This window comes from Orcinus orca, chromosome 17 (assembly GCF_937001465.1).
Source record: "Orcinus orca chromosome 17, mOrcOrc1.1, whole genome shotgun sequence".
Lineage (NCBI taxonomy): Eukaryota > Metazoa > Chordata > Mammalia > Artiodactyla > Delphinidae > Orcinus > Orcinus orca.
In genome coordinates this window covers 21316264-21339963 of record NC_064575.1, presented here as the reverse complement: position 1 = coordinate 21339963, position 23700 = coordinate 21316264, and the positions used below count along the sequence as shown (strand labels likewise).

General features: G+C 35.3%; 1 non-coding gene across 1 annotated transcript; it reads left to right on the top strand.

Annotated features, from left to right (window-relative positions):
• Nucleotides 1-13138: 13138 nt before the first annotated feature.
• Nucleotides 13139-13243, top strand: LOC117196902 (U6 spliceosomal RNA). Its single transcript, XR_004477328.1, has one exon. It is a non-coding gene; the product is annotated as a U6 spliceosomal RNA (small nuclear RNA).
• The last annotated feature ends 10457 nt before the right edge of the window (nucleotides 13244-23700 follow it).

Below are 23700 nucleotides of genomic sequence, written 5' to 3'. Positions count from 1 at the left end.
GAGTCCAGGTAGGCCTTTGTCACCTCAAATATACACAATATTTTCTTGAAATAATATGTACTCTGACCCCATTACTATATCTTTTTTTGAAAGCAGCTTGATTCAATTCTGCTCAAATAAATTAATATTGCCATTGCAAATAACTCACTTGGTGGGAACAAAAAAGTTCATGTGTCAATGTGATTAGAAAAGAGGGTGAGGCACTGGAATAAGTGAGAGAGGCATTTTGGAATTAATCAAGATAAGAGTATAGTCACGTCATATCTCATATTTTACCCAAACAAAAGCACAGGGTATATGCAATGTATACTTTTCCTGGGCCGTATTATTTTACTTTGCCCTGTAATTGATAAATCATTCCTTTAGTTAGTTCTATTTCTAGACTACAAAATATTAGATAGAATGTTCTTTTTGATTTTTTTTCTTGCAGCCTAAATTTCTGAATATACATATTATTGTATCAGGAATAGAAATAATATATTTGGGGTAGAAGGCAGATATTAAAGACTACAGTGTAAAAGAAAAACACTGTTTTAGTTATAAGCTAAAATGCAACACACACAAACCTGAAATACCCTTGAAATAATTAGAAGGGATTTTCTTCTCCGGTGATGAAATGCATATGGACTCAGTCATGTATGCCATTGTGTTCATGACTGGTAGATACAAAATGCCTATTCTTTTTTCTACTACTCCAAGTCGCTGTTATAATATATAATTATCAGTAGGTAATAACACAACCAAATCTTCTGTAGCACTCCTTCCTAGGTAAACATATTGTTGGAGATTTTCTGTCAGGATATGAATACATGAGAGTGAAAAATGGCCTTCTCTACCCAAACTTTCCTTCATGTTTATTGCACCTCACAAAGAGGGAGGAGATCTGAGTATGGAACAGAGAACAAGTAAAATAAAGCCATACAGAGTAGTGAATCTTATGTGCTTCATACTCACAGGTGCTGATATACTTTATCCCCAGAGGAAGTAGTACCTCTCTTGCGGACACCGAAGAATATAAACCAACCATTTACACAAGAGAAAACATAAACAAGCAAATATGACGTTAATCTTTAGATAAAATTTTATTTCCACTAAATTATCCTCAATATTTTTAATAACACTCAAAATGAGAAAGAGTGCAGAGAAACTGGAAGAAATTTAAACCTAGACTACAGTTGATAGTATTTAATACTAATAGTCTGGTGCCACTGCTCAATCAAATGACTACATACCAATAATTATGTCTTTTGCCCTATTCAAATCATTTCACTGGATGAGTTTCCTGGAAATCAAACTGGGTATAACAAATGCTTTCCCAGGAGCTTAATCTGTATTTGTTCCTGGGAAACAACAGAACAATTGTTGATGAAAAATCAGAACCTGAGCCACCCAACGTCACCTATATTGATATTGAACCATGTTCATATATTCTCTGTATTTCCAATGTGTTATAGAGCCACCTATAATAATGGGTCATTCACTCATTCAGCCAAGAGTTAAATAGCATTCTTTTAATGCCAGTCGCTATGCCAAATGATAAGCTTTCAAAGAAAACTGCAATCCACTGCAAACGTCAATTCCTTTCTTTGGATTTGCATTGCAACAGACTGAGGTTCAGACCCATTAAATCTATATCTTATTAATGGCTGCATGTCCACCACAGGAACAAATAGCAGTAACGTTAGGAAGAAATGCTATACTTATCACAAAAACATGTGTTTGTTTAAATAAATACTACTTTGCAGGTGTAAACATATTGCTCCATATTACTATTCCATGATCAGGATGAAGATTCCTTTTAAGTCAGGAGAGGAAAAAGGGGAACTCATGCAAAAACCCATGACTTCCCAGAGTTTAACAACTGATAATGTAATTGGACCAGAGGTTTTTGATGTATTACTTATATTCTTCATACGTCACGTCACCATCTTTCAGTGACATATTTGAGCACTGAGGGTACGGCTGTTTGTGTACATGTGTGTGTGTTATATACACACAAAAGCTATAGAAATATAGTTTGTATGTATACGTATATATACACACACACATATTTAGAAAATATATTACACCTATAATTATTAAGAAGAAAATGGAAATAAAAGAGCAAAATGCTTGCTTTAAAAGTGTAAAACTTTTATAATGAACTCACATATCAGAAATTTCCACACATCGAAAGCGTATTGTCAGAACCATAAACCTTACTGTCATTACTCTTACAGCAACGAGCTTATGAGTCATTTCATTGGGTTTCATTTTAAGAAGGAAAGAATATATGACAGTTGGGATATGAAAGTTTTTGTCACCATGACCACATTCTTGCAAGAAAAAAGTAAAGAAAGTTGAGCAAGTCTTCTTAGTCTAGAAATAAACTTCAGTGTGCCTTTCACCTTTCTAGCCCGATAGAAAATTGCCCTCAGTTATCTGCATAATTTCCATTGATTCCAAGAAATATTTAATTGGATAGGAAAAATAAGAAGCTAATTTGTTCATCACATCTTTTGCTATTAACTTTGATTCTTCAGGGGTTATTTCTTTTGCTACTTCTATGTGACCCCTTTTCATAATGTGACTCTGGTAGAGTGAATGGCATAATTTGACATAGGCAAAACTAATCTTTTTTTCTAACTGGATTTTCTTATATTTGACAACAGAGATAGTGGCTTAGTTAAAAATCCTCATAATACACACACACACACACACACACACACACACACACACACACATACTAACCTAGTTTTCCATATGCTTCTTTGAGTGATTGTTCCTGACCACATACACTGAATGACTGTGCTGATTAAATTCTGTGATCTTTTCTCCACATTTAATTCATCTTGTCAGGTATGGAAGACCAATGGCTTCATTTCAAAAAAGAAAAAGAAAAAAAAAAAGCCCACAGCACTTTGTTCCTTGACCTTTAGTTCTGAGGAAAAAAGAAAAACACTGAAACACACCCATCTAAGTGGCAAACGTTTATAGATAATTTCTATTTTATGAAGGAGAGTGAGACATTTTTAAGTTTTACAAGGAGGCTATTTTTTGGAGTCAAGGCAGTGTTTCTCCTCTACCTTGGACAACTGGTAGAGAAAGGGCCTTCCATGTATCTGTCGGATTCCCATACACAGCCTGTGAAGTTTCCCCGAGTCCAGGCTGGTTATCTCACAAATCTGTGCAAAGCTCCGGTGAATAATTTATACCAGGCAGGAGGTGACAAGTTAAACACGCCTATTTTGTCTAAAACGCTATGAAGGCATCAAGATGGAGCCAAGCTGCAGGGTGAGGGGAGCTCGGCTGATGGGAACCCCAGTCTGTCTAGAAGAGAGGATGCCGCTGTAAAGAAAATGAAATGTAATGAGATCCTCTTTCATGCATAATTCATAGGTGAAAACACGACTGCATAAAAAGCTATGGATTTTAACAAGGCAAGCCTGCAATCATGCACATTATCTTCCCAGAGGAACTTTATATATAATATTGGTCAAAAAGGAGAGGATTCTGAATACCAGTACAAAATACAGCTGACAGGTTTTCAAATGCAGCAGAATTTACTTTAATGTACGATGCCTGTAAAAAAAACAATTTCTATTTACACTCGAAAACTACTGCTTAGCCAAAATTTACCTTAAAACATTTATTTCTTCTTTAAATGAAAAAAATAAAAATAAATAAGAAACAACCCAGAGAAGGAGAGAATAGAAGATTCACGTGGATAAAACATAACGACAACGCACCAGCTGTGTTTCCTGAATGTTGCGGGATTAAGTAAAACTGGACTTGGCCGGCATTTTACCTCCGCCGGCAACAAACGTTTAGATAGAAACGTAGGCAATGAAGAAGCTTTAAAGATGATGACATGTTAGCTCTTGTCAAGGTAAAATTTAATTTGGATGTGTTGTCAGAGCAAACTTTGTAATTCAGTTTTCAAGACCAGTTTTGGAGCTAACACATGCCTGATTTGAAATGGTGTTTAACACGTGGGACCCTTAGCTGAAGGATTAAAGAAGAATGTTGATTAAACTTGGGATGCCTTAAATTTATCACCATCAAACCCTAAAGACGCCTTAGCTTGAAAGAATTGGCGGGATGGAGGCTGGAGGTGGAAACAGTCCTTTGATTGTCCACGCTTAGAAAGTACATAGGAATACAGGGAATATAACAGAAGCACTCAGAGGTGTCTGCAAAACATACAAGCTAGAGAGCTGTGCAGGCTTGTTTGCTTGGCTTAGGCTATGTAATAGCAATATTTGAAAGAAAAGCAAAGTAGTTACATGGCATCCGGTTACAGTTTTGTGGCTCTGATATTTGACTGAAGAAAGCAGTAAATGTTGAAAAAGCTTGACGTAGCAATATCAAAGTGATTGTCTGTCTACCGTGGGATTTTTTTCAGGTTCATAAGAAGCAGAGATATACTATAAAGAACAGTGGGTTGAAGTGGCTTAGATGCCAAATAAATCTATTCCTCTTAAACAAAACTGTTTTATTAAACTCCATTTGATGTTACTCAGTTGTGCTTCAGGTTTTGACATTACTTGAAAAATGTAAGCTTTGGGAGATAATGATTTAATTTCTTAATTTGGAATCATAGCTTTTGTGACTTATAGCAGAACAAAGCCTACCCACCACTGGAGCTGGTCACAAAGGGAGTCCTTCCAGGATTCTAGGGCTTTTAGTATATCCAGGTTCCAGTGATAAATTTGGAGCCTAAAGTTTACCACTGCATTATGTTTAACTATTCACTTTAATGCTACTCTGATATATTCCTGGCACTGTTTTGCTTTTCAAAGATGTTTACAACCCACTGCCCCAAACATAGCCTCAGTGACATGAGGTTATCTCTCCAAGGCATCCAGAGCTAACCAGCTAATCACACCTGTTTATACCTCACATCAGAGTTTAATACTCCACTGCTTGATTTCCTTGCTTTCTTCCTTGCTTTCTTCCTCCCTCCCTCCCTTCCTTCCTCCCTCTCTCCCTTCCTTCCTTCCTACCTCCCTCCCTCCCTTCCTTCCTTCCTTCCTTCTTTCCTTCCTTCCCTCCTTCCTTCCTTCCTTCCTTCCTTCCTTCCTTCCTTCCTTCCTTCCTTCCTTCTTTCTTTTCTGTCATAAAAACACACACACAGAGTGATTTATCTCTGCTTGTAATAAATCCATATTGGTAGTGTGGCTGGGAAAATACCGTTCAGGGTGACAGTATCTATTCCCGACTCTGCTGGAAGGTGAGAGGAGGCGATCACATCTGTTTCCTCTACCTGACAGCTGTGCACTCCTGCACCTCTTCCTGCCAGCCCAGCACACTGCTGAGAAGTTTGCTATATTGAAGGATCAATTTTCAAGCACAGAAAGAATTTGTTTGCTTGTACACCTGTGCTCTAAAGGAAGTTTTCCCATTGCTTATGCCAGTTGGATGACTTGCTGAATTCTTTAGCATATATAAAAATGCAAAGTGCCTGAAATGGGAATGAAATGATAACATTATTAGAATTCTCTCTTGGGGTCAGATGAGACAGACGGTTGCATTAGGAGGATGCTGGGAATAGCTTCTCTAGTCTAAGTTTGTTTCCTATTTGTTTCCCTTTCTGTGAAAGCAATGCACATATTCAATATCCTACAGGACAAAAAGCACATTTAAAATAAAGAGGGGGCAGGCTGCGACATGAATATTAAAACTCCCACTGACTGAGCTTCATGCACAAGCATTGGTAAAGGCCATCGTAGGTCTCCTGGATTCCACATTTCTCCTGAAACCTTCTGCATTCAGGAAACCTCGTGAAAACAAGTCATATGTGTAGGAAGATGCAATCCCCAAATCAAGTGAATTTGCTTTTCTCGCTCATTCAAATAAAATCAGACTATATCATCATTTGCTTAAATTCTTCACATGTCCTCTTATGAAGCTTAAAACATATGCCTCTTTTGGGGTTTGGCCTCTGCTTCTCTCTCCAAGTTTATTTCCCACCACTCTCCTATCTTACTCTGCTTCACCACTCTGGATTCCATGGTAATAAAGAAGTTGATGGGGTCTAGAAGCAAGAATGAAAAAGTTGGCTTTTAAGGTAAGAATTGTACTCCCTCCATTGTAATGAGAAAAAGATGTACAGACACAGACAGTAAAACAAATAGGGAATTCTCCTTTAATGATGTATTTTTGATGAGTGACACGAGATAAAGGAAATTTTTCGGAAGGAATTCAGATTTCAGGGTTTATTGTAAAATGACCTGGAGAAATTAGTGTCATGCTATGCATCTAGAAAAGGAAATGATGATAACTAGAAACCAGCATGGGTTCACTAAGAATAACAATGTGGGGAAAATTTTCTTTCTTTCTAGACAGTGTTATTAGATGAGAATATTAGGGTATAATAATAACATTTGACAAGTTCTCTTGTGATGAAAAACCTTGACTCCATGCTCATAAATTTGATAGACTGGAAGTACTAAAAATGATTTTGCCCAAAGATGCCAACAATTAAGCAACCTAGAAGGAAGAATCTGGTTGTGAGTCACAGGGCTCTCTACTCCTACAATTTGCTCACAATGTATAAATAATTAGGGTGAAAAAAAGCAAGACACTTTTGTCAGATTGGTGGGTAACTTGAAGACGGGAAGGAGAATGGATAATTTGCATGCAGATTTTTTTTTTTTTTTGAATCACGGCAAGCAGAAGCATGTGCTTGATTCTTGAAGTCCTTAATATGCTGTGTTTCCTTTTCTTTGAAAAGCTGTAAAGATTGAAATGAAATCCATGATTTAAATAAAACTAGGTTTGGGATGGAACTGGATAAAAGTTCTGAATGAGTAAGAGTGCAGGGCGATGGTATCTATCTAGTTCTCAAAGTGATTGAAGGTGGGAAGATATGATCAACATTAGTTCCCTTCTACCTAAGGAAGAAGGTCTCCTTCTCTCTGCCTTTCTTTCTATCCTGATGCCTTTTTTTTTTTTTTTAACATCTTTTGGAGTAAAATTGCTTTACAATGTTGTGTTAGTTTCTGCTGTACAACAAAGTGAATCAGCTATACATACACATATATCACCATATCTCCTCCCTCTTTCATCTCCCTCCCACCCTCCCTATCCCACCCCTCTAAATGGACACAAAGCACCAAACTGATCTCCCTGTGCTATGTGGCTGCTTCCCACTAGCTATTTTACATTTGGTAGTTGATATATGTCAATGCCACTCTCTCACTTCATCCCAACTTACCTTTCCCCCTTCCTGTGTCCTCAAGTCCATTCTCTATGTCTGTGTCTTTATTCCTGTCCTGGGTTCATCAGAACCATTTTTTTTTTTTTTTAGATTCCATATATATGCGTTAGCATACAGTATTTGTTTTTCTCTTTCTGACTTACTTCACTCTGTATGATAGAGGTGGTCCATCCACCTCACTACAAATAATTCAATTTTGTTTCTTTTTATGGCTGAGTAATATTCCATTGTATATATGTGCCACATCTTCTTTATCCATTCATCTGTCGATGGACACTTAGGTTGCTTCCATGTCTTGCTATTGTAAATAGTGCTGCAATGAACATTGTGGTACATGACTCTTTTTGAATTATGGTTTTCTCAGGGTATATGCCCAGTAGTGGGATTGCTGGGTCGTATGGTAGTTCTATTTTTAGTTTTTTAAGGAACCTCCATATTGTTCTCCATAGTGTCTGTATCAATTTATATTCCCACCAACAGTGCAAGAGTGTTCCCTTTTCTCCACACCCTCTCCAACATTTATTGTTTGTAGAGTTTTTGATGATGACAATTCTGACTGGTGTGAGGTGATACCTCATTGTGGTTTTGATTTGCATTTCTCTAATGGTTAGTGATGTTGAGCATCCTTTTATGTGTTTATTGGCAATCTGTTTATCTTCTTTGGACAAATGTCTATTTAGGTCTTCCGCCCTTTATCCTGATTCTTTTTGGGTTCATATTTCCAATCACTTCCTGTTTCTCTCCTCTGATTTAATTCTATCCTGGAAGACAGGATCACCCAATATACGGACTGCAGTGTCTCCACTTTTTAGATTAATTTTTCTCCTAGTAGGATCTAACTTCTTGGCCAGAAGGAATGTGACATATTTGGTCTAAACATTGAGCTCATTTGCCACAAATAGACTCCTGTAATGAAATAATGTAGAAGTGGGTTTTTAAAACTTTATTCATTTCAAAAGGCAAGTTTCTGTCAATGGACTCTGTGCTGAGAAGTTAGCAAGTCAGGTTCACTGCAAGAGGTAATATGAAAAGTTTTAAAGCTTCTGAATTTTTTTGGTAACTGTGCTTTTAACTGTTACCAATATTTGAATTAAGATGAACCAGAGGATGGGCATTTGGTTTATTTAAATATGTCAGATGACTAGTTCCTGGAAACCAACTGTTATTTACTTAGCTGCTTCCTCACATCAAGGGCTTTATACTTTCTTGCTCATGTAACAAAATGCTTAAACAAGCTGAATTATAATCTGTGAAGAAAAAAACAGGGGCATTGTAGATTGTTCAAGGAGGAGTAAGAATTCCAGTTTTAAAACGCACTGATTTCATGAGAATATGAGACCCGCACTCATTCGCCATGGCTGAATGAGTTAAATGGAATCTCTTACTTTTAAAAATTTCAGAATTGTTTGCTGAGAAATAAAGAATTTGAGAAGAAATTTTGGAGAATTTGATAACTATAGTTAAGTCCTCTTGTCTGTTTTCCTTCTAACTTATCTTAATGTTATACAATTAAAAAAAAAAACCCTTCAGATGTTTTCAGAATTTATGTGGTAGAATTGTTATGGAATTAACATATATTTCCTTTAATGTATGCATTTGAACTAGTTTCTACATAGTATACTAAATTTTAGAAGAGCCACAAAGTTTATATATCTACAAACCAAAAATGTCTATCAGCAGGTGATGGGTAAACAAATTGTGTTATATAACTATAATGGAATACTACTTGCTGAAGAAAAGGAATAAACTTAGTAGTTTAACACAACAATATGGGTGAACCTAAACAAGAATAGCTGAGTGAAAGAGGCTAGACATAGAAGAGTATACACTGTATGATTTCATTTATATGAGTGTCTAGAGCATGATCTTGATTATGTTGATGGTTACACAGGTGTGTAAATGTGTTAAAACACATGTAACTGTATATTCGAAATTAGTGCAGTTTATTCTATGTAAATTACACCTCAGTAAAGTTGTTTTAAGAAAAAAAACATACAAAACAAAAAAGCTTATATATGTGGATCTCTGATCATGTGGTCCACCATGAAAATATGTGGACACCTCTTCTTTAAAACACCAAGATAAAATTTGTGCATTTGTTGAAAATTTCTCCTCCCTAAGTACAAAAGTATCTGCAGCCTGCAGTTCAACCAGAGCTTAATGCGGAGGTTGCCTTGGAGAAAAGTGAAGGGACAGCTAATCAAGCATCTTTTCAGATTTGCATAAGGTGCTTTCAAAACATGCGTATATATTGTGTTGTGTTTAAGAATTTCTTAGGGGAGAGGCCTTCTGTTGTCAGGAAACTTCAAGATAAACCAGGTGCTGGGGGGTGTCTTCCATTCAAGAGGCCTGAACATGGTAGAACTATCCTACATGAGCCAAAGGCAGGAGTGTGTTAATTGCCCTGGGAAGGAATTTGTAAGCATGAATGTAGTAGGCCAAGTGGTCAGAGTCAGTAGATGGGGAAGTTTGTGGGATTCATGATGAAACCCTGCCACATAACCTTCCACATCTACAATAGAGTCTGTAAATGTTTGCAGCAGCGTTGGTGGCTTGACCCTGGGGTAACCCAGAGTAGAAAAGGAGCCAGCAAAATTGCAGGAGTTGGACTACTCCCTAAAAATTAGAAGACATCTTGCAAGGCCCCTGGTTTGCCTATGTACAATGTCTGAGTACTTCCTACCTAAATCTGTGGAACTCACTTGACTTTCTGGTTACACATTTATACAATCTTGATTTTACAGTATATGCATAACAATTTAAGAATTTTTTCTCAATGTAACAAATTTTTTAAAAAGGCTCTAAGATGTCAGAGTTGAAAATGGGGAAGGAACCACAAGGGCTGGCTTTCAGTTGGTTGAAAGCCATACATTCCAAAAGTGACTTGACTCTTTTATTGTAGGTTGTGGGTAAATTCCATAACATCCAGTGTTTTCTGTGTCAATATGTATTCTGAAGCCAAAATTTGTTTGTATGAGACTTCCTTTTGGCATATTCTACTATGTTACACTGTAACTTGAGGTGGTCAAAAATTTGAGAATAAATTTAAGTAAACATTTCAAATATTACTGTTAAAAGTTTATTTTAAATGTTAGATTCACTGTTATAAAATTTCAGAACCGGTATCTTTTGTTCTTTTACTATAATTTAGAGTTCACTCCTGCTAAATTCTTAAATACTTCTTTCTCATCCTAAATGAGACTAATACCTGGGGCCAGGACAAAGAAAATCAGTTCTCTTACAAGTAAGGGAATTCTTTATATTACTTCATTAAATATAAGCATTGCTTGCCTAGCAAATACAAAGTTACAATGTTGCTGGGCAAAGAAAAAGTTAATTCAGTTTTGTTTTTTCTTCTGAATTTGGTGTTTGTCAAAATATTGAAGAACTGTGCTAATTTTTTCCCTGAAAGTATAAATAACTTTAATTAGCCTATAGTAATTGGTCTAGCTCTTTGTCTTTTGTTTTTAATATATAGATCAGAGTGCTCATATTGCTGAATAACATTTAGAACACTCTTTCAATTGAGACCTATTGGTGGCTCAGTAAATCAGTTCAGTAAGTTGCAAGAAGCAATTTTTTAAATGAAATGATAAAAAATACTAGAGCTCATCACCCATGGAAACCGAAAGCATTGTTTTGTGAAACATTTTTCAGCTATATGTGCACGTGCCTCTTGTGTGTGTGTGTGTGTGTGTGTGTGTGTGTGTGTGTGTGTGTGTGTGTGTGTGTACTAGGTTGCAAGATAACGACTGTTTCTTACTGTGGGTTGAGAAAATCAAAAATATTTTTAAATAGTTTGTAATAGTATTTTAGAGGATCACTTAAAATGTGACAGCTGAAATAATTGAGCTTCTGTCCTATGAAGAAAGAGATAGTTAGTGATAACTGAACACTCGGATTAATAAATTTCGTTACAATGGGATTGAACAAGAAAATTAGGTTCAAGATGGCTCTCCTACGTCTTTTTCTGAAGTCACTGGAAACTCTTTTATCCCTTAGATAACCCACCTTAAAACACTACATTCATATATTTTTAGGACATTTCAAAAATTTAAATATCAAACCTCCGTGGTTCACATTTTGATCAAATATAAATATTCCCATGAGCTACTTTATTTTATTTTTTATTCCCTTTGCCTGGAATGTTCTACCTGCAGCTGGTCATATGGACAGTACTCATCAGAAAACATCTCTAATATTTCTTCTAGAGAAGGGTTTTCTGAACCACCAAATCTAAAATGTATCCCCTCAGTATGTCAGAATATGTTTTTTTCTTTTTAATAACACTTATCATGTAAAATAAAAATATTTGTTTTCTTCCTCATTTTGCTAACTACTCGATCTAAAATCCACCTATCCGTCTCTCTACAATGTGAGCTCCAGAAAGGAAAGTCTTTGCCTCTCTTGTCCACTGCTTACCTCAGAAAAGTGTCTGACACAGAGTTGTTCCTCAATAAATATTTATTGACTACATGACTGATTTAGTTTAAGAAATGACCACAGGACTTCCCTGGTGGCGCAGTGGTTGAGAGTCTGCCTGCCGATGCAGGGGACACGGGTTCGTGCCCTGGTCTGGGAAGATCCCACATGCCGCAGAGCGGCTAGGCCTGTGAGCCATGGCCGCTGAGCCTGCGCGTCCAAAGCCCATGCTCTGCAACGGGAGAGGCCACAACAGTGAGAGGCCCGCGTACCGAAAAAAAAAAAAAAGAAGAAAAAGAAATGACCACAACATTTGAATCTTGCTTTATAAAAACTTTCTAAAAGTGGAAATCAGGACATCCATAGCAATATACCATTCAAAATAATTTTGGGGGAGGGCCTGGCTTTGTCCTCATTAGACTTTATTTATTTTCTATTTACTCCGAGTAGGAGTGTTTGGATTCCAAACCTTGAATAGCTTAGGAAATAATCAGAAAAGAAAAAAAAAAAAAAAAACTTTATTACCAAATCTGACCAGCAATCCCATTTAAAGCTAGAGTCAATAACAACTCTGATGAAGGCAATTAAAATACAGTTTATAACTAAGGTGGCTACTTTAGTAGATCATTCTGTCTCCATCTGCTATTTTAGGGGTCAATATGAGCCCTCTGTGTATTAAAATCTGTCAAATATAATCCTGAAAGTTCTTTTTTCAGTTAGCAAATTAAGAGGAGTGGATGACTACTATCTCTATTACAGGCTGGAAAACCAGTATATCTGCCTGAGTGCACTTATTTGAATGGAAAATAGCTAGATATAAAGTACACTGAAAAGAAATATGATAAAGCCTTTAAGCTAAGAGGCAGCTGACCCTATGTTAAAGGTTAAGTACTTCAAAAGTAATATTATTGGGGGGAAATTTTGCCTCTATGGGTGATTAAATTTAGTCTTCAAAAATTTGAAGAGTTAGGACATTTAAATTGCTAGATGAGTTTTTAGTAAAACAGTGACCTTGAGATTACATTGGTTATGTACCTAACCCACTTAAGATATTATTGTGATCATGAAGCCATTATTTGAAATATGCTGTTTGGCCGATAGATACTATAATAAATGTTACCTCTATTTTAATAACAAGGTAAAATTAATAACTTTCAAGTTGAAATTCAGTTTATTTATATACATCCTCCTCCAAATTCTCATCAAGTTCTACCATTGTTTGTTATGTTATAACAGATGTAGCAAACACCAAAAAGGAAATACGTCAAATCAAACTGTTTATTGTTTGATCTTGAGAATGATCCAGAGAAGCAAATATCCAATGTTTAAATTCTGAGGCTTAAAATAAATATTTCAGAAAGACTCTCATCTTTTGTTGGTTAGTAAAATACACCACAGAATATCACTTCCTCATTACTTAATTCACTGTAAAGAAATATAGAATTTTTTAAAAAGAATTGTTTTGTCTGGTAAACATGGAAGGTCTACTGAAATAGGCATTTAAAAAAATGGATTGTGCTAGCTTTGGCAGCATATATACTGAAATTAATATGATACAGAGAAGATTAGCATGACCCTGTAGAGGATAACATGCAAATTTGTGAAGCATTCCATATATTTGGTATGTGTGAAAGTTTTTGAGAATTGATCCTTCTCATCACAAGGAAAAAATATTATTTTCTTTTTCTTTTTTTCGTATCTATATGAGATGACAGATCTGTATGAGATAATGATGTTAAACTTGTAGTGATCGCTTCATGATATATGTAAGTCAAATCATTATACTATACACCTTAAACTTACACAGTGCTCTATGACAATTGTATCTCAATAAAATTTTAAAAATTGATTATGCCATAAAAGCATAAAATTGAAAGGCAATCATTATAATAGCAACAAAATAAGGGTCTATTTTATTGCATACTGAGTTAGTGCCAGATTCTGAACCAGGTACCTTCTCACAAAAACTCTGGAAAGTCACTACTTTCTAGTAGTTTTTAAAAAGTATACATTGTATACCTCTTGTCAATTTACAGACATAGAAACTTTCTTAATTGAACTATATAAACATACATACTAGAAGTGCATGAATATCAATGAAATAACTTTATTTCCAAAATGTGGCCAGTAAATAGAATATGTTTTGGGGAAATAATACATTCCTTCTATTACTGGCACAAAAATATAACTTTGGTTAAAAAGAGATTGAATGATTTATTGATTGATTTGATGACTAGTTATGACAACCCTATTTACCCTCACTTTCAAATCTACTATCAGGAATTGTCCAGCTGCTAAAAGTTTCAAAGTGTTGGTAAGTAAGAGAGACTGATCCTGATAAATGCAGTGTCTTACTTTGTGAAAACATGACAAAACTTTAAGAAGTGACTATTGTTAAAACATAATTAAAAAAAAATTAAGAGTGTGGTTTTGGGGGTTTTGGTTTTTTAATTCCATTATGTTGATTTCAATTTCCTTCATACAGTAGAAATTGAAGTCTTCAAAGGGATTCCCAAAAGGTTGTCTATGTTAAAATGCCATTTCTAAAAGATAATCAACAAATGATGTTTGTAGGTTATTCTCACAGGGATCACATATGACAAATATAAAGCCAACTGGCCGTTATCATATTACCCTTGACATGCACTCCATTCTCATAATGAACATAATACTGAATGGGGGGGCAAGTAGAAGATTTACATTTCAGAACTGAATCCAGAGAATTACAGATAAACTTGGTAATATAGAATCTGAGGTAGATTAGTGAAGCCCAGGATCCATAATTGTCACACTAATACCACTCAAATATGTATGTCTTTCAATAAACGCAACAACAAAAATGCATATACCATTAATTTCTTTTGGCACTAGAAATGTATGACATTGCTTTATGTAACTCTAATACATTACTTAGTATATGGTAATCCCCTGGTGGCAATGATTGATTCAGGATGCTCCAATCATAGTGAAGCAATTTATTCATTGGTTTTGGGAAGCAGCCTCTTCCTGTACTGAAAAAGCAAGTTATGTAATCCAGGTTGTAGCAAACATTTATGTCCACCATGAGGAGACCTAGCTTGCAGGTGAAGCTGCAATACAGAGGAGTGTAGAACAAACTGCTGAAAAATTGTTTAGTATCACTGGTCAAGCCGTGCTTGGGGACAGTTTAGTTTTAGACTTTTAGTTGTGTTTAACTAACCTATTTCATTTGCATTGGATTTTTTTACTACTTGCCACTTAAAATGGTCTGGCTAATAGTTACCAAATCTTTAAAAAAGATATTTACAGATTATTTTCTCCACTTTGATATGAACATTATTACTCTAACTTCTCACACTCAACATATTATTTCTATAAATGTTCATTGATGAGCCTTGGGTGGAGAAAATAAAAAAGTTTCCTACAAGAATCTGTTCCATTTATTTTTATTATTAAGGAACTGGTAGCTATCATAATCAAGGTAAGGGTGACAAGTATAGCATATTGATTTAATGTGATCAGCCCCCTTCCAAAAAAAAATGTTGTTGAAAATAGCAACATTTTCAAGCCAGCCCACAAAATATCCTCAACGCCAAAATAATTGTCTGCCTTTCTATGCTCTTAGAGATATTTATATCAGAGTTAAACTACATGGAATGTTGAATAGCCTTTGAGAGTTACCTAAACACTGATTATAAAACATGCTAGTAGACCATTATGCCCTGTGTTTTTAAAAGTTACTAAAAAATAAACAAATCTATCTAAAATATTTTATAGCTAAAAGAAAAAATTGGTTAAAATAATTTTTAAAAGTATTAGGGAAAAGAACAATATATAGAGTGTTTATTTATCTTTACTTTCATTAATTAGTATTTAATCTGGCCAACGAAACTCTAAAATACAACACAAAACAATGTAATGTACACTTATATGTGTACACATGTATGTACACCCAAATCTCTGAGGGGAAAGTCCATAGTATTCATCAGATTTTCAAAGGGATCTAGTATCTAACAGTAAGGATTAAGGATTTAGCATTCAATTTTCATAGGTTTGTTTGTCTCTCATAAGTACCACAGTTTTATTATGTCAATGTGTAAAAAGTAGTAACTATTTGATGGTTCACAAAATCAAACTTCATGTACAAGAAAGTAGCTAAAAAAAGAAGATTCTGGAATCTGTCTACCAAGGTTCGAATCTCAGGTCTGCCACATACTGACCAAGTGACCACAGACAAATATCTCTCCTTGTCTGCTTTAACTTATATGGAAAATGAGAAACTTATAGCACTTACCTCTTACGTTTATTGTGAGGAATAAAGAAAAAACTCATGTAATACATTTAGAATATTGCTTAGAATGGAATAAATGTTCATAAATGAGCTCTTATTATACTACTTGTCTTTCCTGAGGAGGGAGGGACTTGCCCAGTTACATGTATGTACAGTATGTTTATTTATTTTACAATCTACCTGGATTATATATTTGTCCAAGATATCAAAGGACTTATGGAATTTGATATTTTATGTCATTCTTAAGTGATAAAAAATAGTATATATTGTAAGAATACATATATTTTCACACACATATATGTAGTTAAGATGAAAAACTCAGTCTTTTTTCTCCTGTTGTAGGGAAAACCTCAGTTCAGTCTATAGTGAATGGGGGATAATGTGTATCTCCTTTACTGTTCACAGAAAATACTTCACTTGTGACACATCCGGTCAACAAATGTGGGCGGTTGTTTTCCCCACAACAAACAATTCTCTGAGACATCAACTGGGTGTCCTATAATTTAACTCAATTCTAACATTATCTACCTGGAGATAGTGTCAGGTCCCACGGGTAAGGACTCAGTCTCACAAGACTGCTCCCACCCCGCTTCAGATGATAAAGGATACAGATAAACAGCAGGATGAAGAGATACAAAGGGCGAGGTCTAGGTTGGTCCCGAGCACCAGAGCTTCTGTCCCTGATGAGAGATGTGTTTACCAGCCTGAAAGCTCTCTGAACCCCCATTCTTTTTATGGAAAATCCCATTGGGATTTTATGAAGGTTTCCTCATGTAGGCATGATCAATCATGAACTCTGTTTCCAGGTCCTTTCCCCTCTCTAGAGGTATGTGGGGGCCAGACTGAAAATTAGCAGCTTCTAATCATGGGTCAGTCTTTCTGGTGACCAGCCCTCATCTAAGAGCCATCCAGGAGTCCATCCAGAATTACCTCAATAGAACACAAGATGCTTCTGATGCTATTATCACTGGGAAATTACAAAGGTTTTAGGAGTTCTGTGCCAGGGACTGAGGGCAGAGACCAGTATATGTATGTTCTATTATCTCTCAATAGTAAAAGTATATAGCAAGTGCACTATATTTCAAAACTTTGGTTACCTTAAGAAAAAAGTTTGGAGAACATGATAGGGAAGGTGCCTTTAGCTCTTTTACACAAAGAGGAGGGAGAAGTGAACTCTAAATATAGAAAGATAAATGCATGAGTGAATATTATACCACATTATTTTCTACATGTTTGAACTATTTTGATAAAACATAAAATATGTACAGATGCAAATATTCTAGAAATTTTAATGAAGCTGGGTAACGTTGGTAACTTTTTATTAGAAAATCACTGACTCAGTACTACAAGCTATGAAATTATTCTAGAAGACCTTTTCATTGAATATTATCCCTACCACTTCTAAATATATACCAGATATATTGTTCATAGATAAGATCCCTGTAATTCACAATATGTAACACTATATTGGATAACAGCAAAATGCAATAAACATTTCTCTTAGTAAAACAAAATATTTAGACATTGACGGAAGTGCAAGTATGTGTTATAGGTAGATATATTTTCACCCTATTAGTTTTCCAATCTGATATACAGAGAGATACATTACATTGCACTAATTGCAAATCGTTTAGTTTAAATAAGTCTTTATAATCCCTTCAAATATTTAATTGGTTACAAGGACTGCTTCTCTTGCTGGATTTTAGTTATAGTTAGAATTAAAAAGGATATAGGGGTATATATGTTTATACCCAAGATAGACAGACACGTAATGCTGCCAGGTAATTCCTATGATGGGTAAGATATTTAGACAATTATTTAATACCTACTAAGTGCAAAGAGCTGGGATAGACTTTGAGAGGAAATCATTACAAATTAATTACTTTGAGGATGATTCGTAATCAAATGATTACAATATTGTGAATTACAAATTATGTGTTAATATATCTGTGTACAAAGTTATAGAAGGAAGAAAAAATTGTGAAAACTCATAGACTGTGATTTACATGAATTTCTTTCTCAAAAGCAAGGCTTTTGCATTCCACGTTGGATCCCATTCATACTATTATCTGTGCAGGGATGGGCTGGGGAAGGGTGGAATTGCTGCTAATTACACAAAACGACAAGTGAAAAGGATTCTCTTGTTTGTGCCATGAGGTGGCTCTTTGCAGATAGTAATTTGTCTAAATGAAGATTGTTGCCTTGCTTAATGATATAAAAAATATAGAAGTTTGTGAGATTAGGTTCTCTCTTAGAAAGGCAAAATTTGATAGAATAAACATGCTTTTGAAATAAAAACATTTTATTTACAAGCTGACACCTTTTTAAAAAAAAATTATTTTTATTTTTGGCTGCATTGTGCCTTTGTTGCTGTGCACAGGCTCTCTCTAGTTGTGGCAAGCGGGGGCTACTCTTAGTTGCAGTGCGCAGGCTTCTCATTGCAGTGGCTTCTCTTGTTGCGGCGAGCGGGGGCTACTCTCGGTTGCGGTGCACGGGCTTCTAATTGCAGTGGCTTCTCTTATTGTGGAGCACAGGCTCTAGGCTCTCGGGCTTCAGTAGTTGTGGCACGTGGGCTCAGTAGTTGTGGCTCGCGGGCTCTAGAGCGCAGGCTAAGTAGTTGTGGCGCATGGGCTTAGTTGCTCTGCGGCATGTGCGATCTTCCCAGACCAGGGCTTGAACCCGTGTCCCCTGCATTTGCAGGTGGATTCTTAACCACTGCGCCACCAAGGAAGCCCAAGCTGACACATTTGACTCTTATTTGCTGTCAATAAAATAGAGCAAAATTGGTTATATTTGTATCATTTCTTTTGTCTCCCTAAATTCCCTAGCCACACCCTCCTCAACACAGAAATATTTACATGCAAGAAGATATATGACTGAAAATGAAGGACCCTCACACACAGTGCAAAGGGGACGTTGTGGTAATTAATATGAAGTATTGAATAAAAGTTAAACTAGTGACGTATTCTATGGGGAAAAAGATTTTCATTAAATAACGATAGTCAATCTGTAAGCATTTAGTTTCTTGTGAGATTCAGACGATATACTCCAGCACTTAATGATTTAGTACAGATATAAACCATATATAAGGAGTTAATAATATAAATAAGTGATTAAAAAGATAAGCGAGATAAATAAGTACAGTGTATTTTACCTAGTACCTTTCCTACTGTTATATGATAAAGTGTTTTGAATTGATTAATTAATTTGGGATTGGAGTGTACACAGGGAACTTAAACCAGGATTTTGAAGATTCTTACAGTTTTGTTAAGTGGAGGAAACATGGGGGCCATTTTATTAATTCATTTACTTAGTCAATTAGGGTGTAGGGAAAAGTTTTGAGCATCTAAGATGAACTTTTAATTAGCAAGATGGGCTTGTCAATAAATAGACATGTATAAACCAATTAGATATGGTCCCTGACCACATGGGATGACAAGTCCCATGATGAATACAATGAAATAAATTGTATTTAAAATTTATAAATTAATTTATAAATTAAATTTATAAATAAATTTAATAATGTTAAATCTGATGACTTTTAATTTAGAATTCAGATAGGTCACAGAGACAGTCCATTTCTGGAATAAATACTTAAGACTAGAAAAATTAATGGAGTACAGAGAGATCAATATGTTCTCTGAAAATCAACCTTGCTGAGTTGCCTGGCAGTGGCCTTCCTTCCAGTGGCCAAATTACACATCCCCCAGAAAGGTCCTACTTGTAGGTATGGAAGAAACTTCTCACTCAGAATATTGTACAGCTTGGCAATCCCCAAAGCAAAGGGTCAGAATCGGGGGCGGGGGGGGACTTGTCTGTCTAGTGACACCTTCAGTATTTTGTGCCCTGTGTCTTTTAAATGGAAGTATAGTTGATTTACAATATTATATTAGTTTCAGATATATGACATAGTGATTAAGTATTTTTACAGATTGTACTCCATTAAAAGTTATTATAAGATAATGTCTAGGATTCCCTGTGTTGTACAATATATCCTGTTACATATCAATTTTATACTTAGTAATTTATATCTCTTAATCCTATACCTCTATCTTGCTCCTGCCCCTTTCTCCCCACTGGTAAACACTAGTTTGTTTTCTCTAACTGTGTGTCTGTTTCTGTTTTGCTATATACATTTGTTTGTTTTATTTTTTAGGTTCCACATATAAGTGGAATCATATGGTATTTGTCATTCTCTATTCTTTTCCACTAAGTATATGTATATATATACCACATCTTCTTTATCCATTCATCTGTTGATGGGCACTTGGGTTACTTCAGTATCTTGGCTACTGTAAATAGTGCTGCTATGAACATTGAAGTGCATATATCTCTTCAAATTAGTGTTTTCATTTTTTTTCTAGATATATACCCAGGAGTGCAATTGCTGGATCATATGGTTTTAATAGTTCTATTTTTAGTTTTGTGCAGAACTTCCATACTGTTTTCCACAATGTCTGCACCAATTTACACTCTTACCAACAGTGTACAAGTATTCCCTCTTCTCTACATCCTCAACAACATTTGTTATTTGTGATAGTATTCTGTCAGGTATGAGATGATATTTCATTGTTTTTTTGATTTGCATTTCTCTAAAGATTAGTGATGTTGAGGATGTTTTCATGTGCCTGTTAGCCATCAGTAAGTCAACTTTGAAAACTGTCTCTATATAGGTCTGCCCATTTAAAATTTTGTTCTTGTTTTTGTTTATTTGATATTTAGTTGTATGAGCTGTTTATGTATTTTGGATATTAAACCCCTGTAGGTCAGATCATTTGGAAATGTTTTCTCCTATTCTGTAGGTTGTCTTTTCATTTTGTCAATGATTTCCTATACTTTGCAAAAGATTTTAAGTTTAATTAGGTCCCATTTGTTTATTTTTGCTTTTGTTTCCTTTGTCTTAGGAGACAGATCAAAGAATTATTGTTACATGTCAAAGAGTGTTCTGCTTATGTTCTCTTCTAGGAGTTTTACGGTCTCAGGTCTTGTATTAAAGTCTTTAATACATTTTGAGTTTATTTGTTTATATTGGTGAGAAAGTGTTCTACTTTCATTCTTTTACATGTAACTGTCCAGTTTTCCCAGCACCACTTATGGAAGAGACTGTCTTTTCTTCTCTATATTTTCTTGCTTCCTTTGTTGTAAATTAATCGACCATAGGTGTGTGAGTTTATTTCTGGCCTCTCTCTTCTGTCGTGTTAATCTATGTGCCTGTTTCTGTGCCAGTACCATACTGTTTTGATTACTGGAGCTTTGTGTTTATTTTTTTACATTTTATTTTATTTCATTGGCTTATAGTTGATTTACAATGTTGTGTTAGTTTCAGGTGTACAGCAAAGTGATTCAGTTATACATACAGTTATTAAGTTATACTTACGTATATATTTTTTTTCAGATTTTTTCCCTTATAGGTTATTACAAAATATTGAGTATAGCTCCCTATGCTATACAGTAGTTCCTTATTGGTCATCTATTTTATATATAGTAGTGTGTATATGTTAATCCCAAACTCCTAAGTTGTCCCTCCCCCACTTTCCCCTTTGGTAACCATAAATTTGTTTTCTATGTCTGAGGGTCTATTTTTGTTTGTACATAAATTCATTTGCCACTTTCAGCAGTATGGATGGACATAAAAATTAATCATACTAAGTGAAATAAGCCAGACAGGGAAAGATGAATGTCATATGGTATTGCTTCTATGTGCAATCTAGCTTTGTAGTTTAATATGAAGTTAGGGAGCATGATACTTCCAGCTTTGTTCTTTTTCTCAAGATTGTTTTGGCAATTCAAAGACGTTTGTGGTTCCATATGGACTTGTGCATGATTTTTCTAGTTCTATGAAAAATGTCATGAGTGTTTTGATAGGGATTACATTAAATCTGCAGATTGTTTTTGATAGCATGGCCATTTTAACATTATTAATACTTCCAATCCAAGAGCACAGGATATGTTTTGATTTCTTTGCATCATCTTAAATTTCCTTCATCAATATTTCATAGTTTTCAGAATATAAGTATTTCCCCTCCTTGGTTAAATTTATCCCAGGTATTTTATTCTTTCTGATGCAATTTTAAACAAGACTTTTTTAAACTTTCTCTTTCTGATAGTTCATTATTAGTGTACAGAAAAGCAACAGATTTATGTGTAGTAACCTTGTATCCTGCAACTTTGTTGAATTCATTTGCTAGTTTTTTGGTAGAGACTTTAGGGTTTTCTACATAGAGTATCATGTTATTTGCAAATACTGTTAGTTTTACTTCTTCCCTTCCAATCTGGATGCTTTTTATTTTTTCTTGTCTAACTGCTGTGGTTAGGACTTCCAATATTATGTTAAATGGAAGTAGCAAAACTGGGCATCCTTATCCTGTTCTTGATTTTAGAGGAAAAGCTTTCAGCTTTTCACCATTGAATATGATGTTAGCTGTGGGATTATCATAAATAACCTTTATTATGTTGAGAAATGTTCCCTCTATACCAACTTTGATAAGAGTTTTTGTCATGATCAGATGTTGAATTTGGTCAAATACTTTTTCTGCATCTGTGGAGATGATCACATGACTTTTATCCTTCATTTTACTAATGTAAAATTAATCATTTTGATTGATTTGTGAATATTGAATCATCCTTGAGCCCCAGGAATAAATCCAACTTGATCATGTTTTAAGATGGCTTTTATATGTTGTTGGATTTTGTTTCCTTTTTTCAGGTTAGGGATGTGTTCAACCATAATTTTATCAATTATATTTTATATCCCTTTCTCTATTCTCCTCTGAGACCCCTAAAATTCAAAATGTTAGCATGCTTGATGTTTTCCCAGAGGTCCCTTAAAGTATCCTCATTTTTTAAAATTTGTTATACTTTTTGCTTTTCTGATTTAGTAATTTTCATTATTCTATCTTCCAGATAACTTATTGTTCTTCTGTACCACCTAATCTGTTGTTAATTCTTTCTATTGTGTTTTTCCTTTCAGTTATTGTATTCTTCAGCTCTGACTGGTTCTTTTTTAATATATTCTAGTCCTTTGTTGAAATTCTCATTCTTTTTGTCTATTATTTCCCCCTGTTCAGTTAGCACTTTTATTACTATTGCTTTGAACTTTCTATCAAGTAAATTATTTACCTCTGTTTCATCAGGCCTTGTTTCAGGGTTTTTTGTTTTTTTTTTTTTCTCTCGTTTTTTTGAAACACATTCCCTCTGTCCTCTCATTTTGCTTAACTTTCTCCATCTCTGGGAAATTAGGTGAAACAGTTACCTATTCTGGTCCTAAAGGTATGCCCTTGTGTGGGAGTGTCCATATGCATTCTGTGGCTGCCAGTAGGTTTGGTGAGTGTTGGATCTGAAGAGAGCATCGCCCATATCTTCTTTCAGGGAGTGCTGGCAGCCACAACCTTGGTCGGGAAGTCGGAGTTGGAGGGACTAGAGCTAAGTTCATGTGCAGGCTAGGGCTGCTTCTATGCTCAATGGTCATACTGCCCTATGGTAATGATCCCTGAGGGAGTTGGGTTTCTCCCGAGTGTCATGGTAGCCTCCACTTTGGTTCAGGTCATGGCCGAGGCCTGAAGGCTTGGGCCTACACTTCTGTGCTGGTTGCACTTTTTTCCTGATGTGAGCTCCTTGGTTAAAGTCTGAGTTGGGGCTGGAGCAGTTGGTGACACAATACTTAGCTAGTTTTGTTACCATAGGCAATGGCTGTATGTTCCTTGGAAGTAGTTTCACTTTGCTTAAATGTGGGTAGTGACATTCCTGCTGGAAATGGCTGCCTCTGCCCTGGTTAGAGGCAGGATCAGGACCCAATAATGTCTAACTG